General features: G+C 42.8%; 1 pseudogene across 1 annotated transcript; it reads left to right on the forward strand.

Annotated features, from left to right (window-relative positions):
- Window positions 1-1176: 1176 nt before the first annotated feature.
- LOC122452358 lies at window positions 1177-3485 on the forward strand (annotated as a pseudogene). Its single transcript, XR_006272662.1, has one exon. The product of XR_006272662.1 is annotated as an isocitrate dehydrogenase [NADP] cytoplasmic-like (transcript).
- Window positions 3486-4445: the final 960 nt, after the last annotated feature.

Below are 4445 nucleotides of genomic sequence, written 5' to 3' on the forward strand. Positions count from 1 at the left end.
TTAATATACCCATCGTAATGATAGACCACACTTTGTTTACCATTCGATAGTCAATGGACATTTGAATTGCCTCTTTTTTTAGGGATTTTGTGTATAAAGCAGCTGGAATGCTTGTGTACAGGTTTTGTGCAGATGTATGTTTTCATTTCTCTCGGGCATACAACTAGGAGTGGAGCTGCTGGGTTAGTCTGTGTTTAAATTTTTTAAGGAATTGTTGGCCTTTAATTTCAAAGTTATTTTCTCTTACATCACAATTCTAAGTTGGTAGTTATTTTATCTTAGCACTTCATAACTATTACAGTGTCTTCTGTCATTTCTGTTAAAAAGTCTGCTGTCAGTCCTATGAAGGCATTTTTTCCCAGTTCTAGAATTTCTATATATGATTGTTCATGGATTCCAAATTTATGGTGGAATTTTTCTATTTTCTTAAATATATATTTGGTAAGCCTTTTCTGATAACTCCAGTATCTGGATCACCTACGGGTCTGTTTCTATTGCCTGTTTTTATTTTTCCTCTCTTGGTTATGCCCAGGATATCAGTTTCCTGGGGCTGTTGCAATGAATTGCTACAAATCAGTGGGGGAAGTGCCCCAAACCAGTAGCATCTTACTCTTTCACAGTCCTGGGGGCCCAAGATTCACAATCAAAGAGGAGGCCGGGCGGCATTCCCTCCAGGGGCTTGAGTGGAGGTTTTGTTTCTCGCCCCTTGAGGCTTCTGATGGCTGCTTCCCTCCAGTCTCTGCTTCCATGGCCACATGGCACACACATTTTCCTCTTGTGTGTCTGGAATATATGTACTCCAGGGTCTAAAGCTATGTTGGGAGGAGAATTGGCCACCTGTAAGTTATAGTGGAATGGAAAATGTATGATACAGATATACATGCTTAGTTGCTTCAGTCATGTCCGACTCTTTGCGACCCCATGAACTGCAGCCCACCAGGCTCCTCTGTCCATGGGATTCTCCAGGCAAGAATACTGGAGTGGGTTTCCATGCCTTTCTCCAGAGGATCTTCCTGACCCAGGGATCAAACCCCCTGTCTCCTGCATTTTAGGCAGATTTTTTTACCAACTCAGCCATCAAAATGTATGATACTATATAATAAAGACTATAAAACTAAAATTATTTTAATCCTGAGCAGGCACCAGTTATTTCTTTATAAAACTGAACTGTGGCTGGCTGGCCAGATTCTGGGTTTCTGCCGAGGCCCCCTGAGAAGCCGGAACAGTTGGGCTCCAGCCGGGATTGCCAAAGTGGACACTGAGTGACTGTGTGCTCCCGGGTCATCGCCAACGTACCTTCCCCGCAGGAGATAAGCGGAGTCTGCAAGATTGAGAGGAGTTGGGGGTGATTAGAAATTGTTAAGAGGTTTATTGAAGTCAAAATGTCTCAAAAAATCCAAGGCGGGTCTGTGGTAGAGATGCAAGGAGATGAAATGACACGAATCATTTGGGAGTTGATTAAAGAGAAACTCATTTTTCCCTACGTGGAACTGGACCTGCACAGCTACGATTTAGGCATAGAGAACCGCGATGCCACCAATGACCAGGTCACCAAGGACGCTGCAGAAGCTATAAAGAAGTACAACGTTGGTGTCAAGTGTGCTACCATCACCACCGATGAGAAGAGAGTGGAGGAGTTCAAGTTGAAACAAATGTGGAAATCTCCAAATGGTACCATCCGAAATATCCTGGGTGGCACTGTCTTCAGGGAAGCTATCATCTGCAAAAATATACCCCAGCTTGTGAGCGGATGGGCAAAACCCATCATCATAGGTCGTCATGCTTATGGGGATCAATATAGAGCAACCGATTTTGTTGTGCTGGGGCCCGGAAAAGTAGAGATATCCTACACACCAAGCGATGGATCCCCAAAACGGTATACCTAGTACATAACTTCACAGAGAGCGGTGGTGTTGCCATGGGGATGTATAATCAAGATAAATCAATCGAAGATTTTGCACACAGTTCTTTCCAGATGGCTTTGTCTAAGAATTGGCCTTTGTACCTGAGCACCAAAAACACTATTCTGAAGAAATACGATGGACGTTTTAAAGACATCTTTCAGGAGATATATGATAAGCAGTACAGATCTCAGTTTGAAGCTCAGAATATCTGGTATGAGCACAGGCTCATTGATGACATGGTGGCCCAAGCTATGAAATCGGAGGGGGGCTTCATTTGGGCCTGTAAGAACTATGATGGGGACGTGCAGTCGGACTCCGTGGCCCAAGGTTACGGCTCTCTCGGCATGATGACCAGTGTGCTGGTTTGTCCAGATGGCAAGACAGTAGAAGCAGAGGCTGCCCACGGGACCGTAACCCGTCACTACCGAATGTACCAGAAAGGACAGGAGACATCCACCAATCCCATTGCTTCCATTTTTGCCTGGACCAGAGGCTTAGCCCACAGAGCTAAGCTTGATAACAATAAAGAGCTCGGCTTTTTTGCAAAGGCTTTGGAAGAAGTCTGTATTGAGACCATTGAGGCTGGCTTCATGACCAAGGACTTAGCTGCATGTATTAAAGGTTTACCCAACATGCAACGTTCTGACTACTTGAATACATTTGAGTTCATGGATAAACTTGGAGAGAACCTGAAGTTAAAACTAGCCCAGGCCAAACTTTAAGGTCATTTCTTGTCTTTGGAGGATTTTTTTTTTTCTGGTGACTAGGGTCTACTGGTTTACATTTTTCTCTGTAACACTCAAGGGTAAAGGCAAAATCAATTTTGTAATTTGTTTAGAAGCCAGAGTTTATCTTTTCTATAAGTTTACAGCCTTTTTCTTATCCATACAGTTATGCCACCTTTGTGAACGTGGCCGGGGACTTTTTTTTAAATTTTATTTTCTACTAATAGCCTAGGAATTATTTTTAATGTCCACTTGTACTCACTGTCACTTTTTCTCATGTGCTGAGATCAATGACCAAAATGAACAGTGCTCAAAAGGATAAACTATAGCCATGGTATTATTCCCTGAAATTGTATAAAGTAGAGATTCATTTCCTTTCTCACTTTCCATGGCCTGGGGCCCTGGGTCATTCTAATGTAACAGATATCTCATTATTTGCAGTAGAAGTTGTATGTTAGACTTGCACATGATTTGAAATGAAGAGCATGGCCGTAACTAAAACATGTTGAAGACTCATCTTTGTAAAGAGCTCTAGTTGAATCTTTTAAAAATACTAAATATTTTTGAGCTCCCTGGAGAATCCAGAAGAAATACTACCTGGGGGGGGTTTGTCCTCGGTGTTTGTCTCCTCCTCCTGGCCTTGTGTGGCCTAAGTATTATGTGACCTTGAACAGCATGTTTCATCCAAGTGCAATAATACAAGCTGCACCTTTTTTTGGGGACCTCTGCTGGCCTCTTTTATTTCCTTATGTAAATGTGATTTTTCAGAAGTTGATTGTAAACACTATTCTAGTCCTGTTCTTCATCTAAACTATCGATTTTAATTAAAATTTAGTGTTAATGAAAAAAAAAAAAACTGAACTGTGTTGCATGTGATTCAACTACCAAAGGTAGGCCTTTTCCCTTTTCTTTAATTGAGAAATTAGTTGATAGGAAATATGGATCATATTTTAGAAGGACATCTCAACTCTGCAATGGATTGTGGAGAACTGTGTTGAAGAGGGAATGGGAATTCTTTGGCCTTGACTTCTCTGTCCATTTTACCTGCTCTTTCCAATATCACATCCAACATGGTAAGATACACAATATTGTGCTCTTAGCAGAGGTTCCAGATTCTGGCTGCCTCTCTCCGAGTCATTCCCACCCCCACCTCCAACTCCATAACTCACCTGTACCTTGGTTTCCTCAACTCGAAACTGGGGGAATGCTAACAAACCTGCTGACAGGCTTGTTGTAGGGATTAAATGTGGGCAGAGCATTAGAAGAACAGGCTCTCGACATAGGATAAATGCTCAGCAAAAGATATCAAATCATTTCTGCATAATTCTAGGTCTTCCTTTTATATGAATATCCAAAATCTTCCTTCAGATCAGTTCAGTTCAGTTGCTCAGTCGTGTCCAGCTCTTTGCAACCCCATGGACTGTAGCACGCCAGGCTTCCCTGTCCATCACCAACTCCCAGAACTTACTCTAACTCATGTCCATTGAGTTGGTGAAGCCATCTGTAGGGGAAAAGGCAGTGGCAAACCACTTCAGTATTCTTGCCTTGAGAACCCCATGAACAGTATGAAAAGGAAAACATCTTCCTTCAGAACTGCCAAACCCATCTACCATTCTTGGGGACCTATAGTGAAAACAAACTTCTAATTTAATGGAAAGAAAAGGTTAGAAAAGATGAAAAGCATGCAAGCACCTGCCTGCTGCCTCCAGCCCAGGTTGGTATCTCAGGAAGACACCCGCTGCTCCCCTGACCCACCTGGCTGCAATCCAGGCCACCAGGCCTTCCTGGGTCTCCCCCTCCACTGCTAATAGCTTCA

This window comes from Cervus canadensis, chromosome 13 (assembly GCF_019320065.1).
Source record: "Cervus canadensis isolate Bull #8, Minnesota chromosome 13, ASM1932006v1, whole genome shotgun sequence".
NCBI classification, from domain to species: Eukaryota; Metazoa; Chordata; class Mammalia; order Artiodactyla; family Cervidae; genus Cervus; species Cervus canadensis.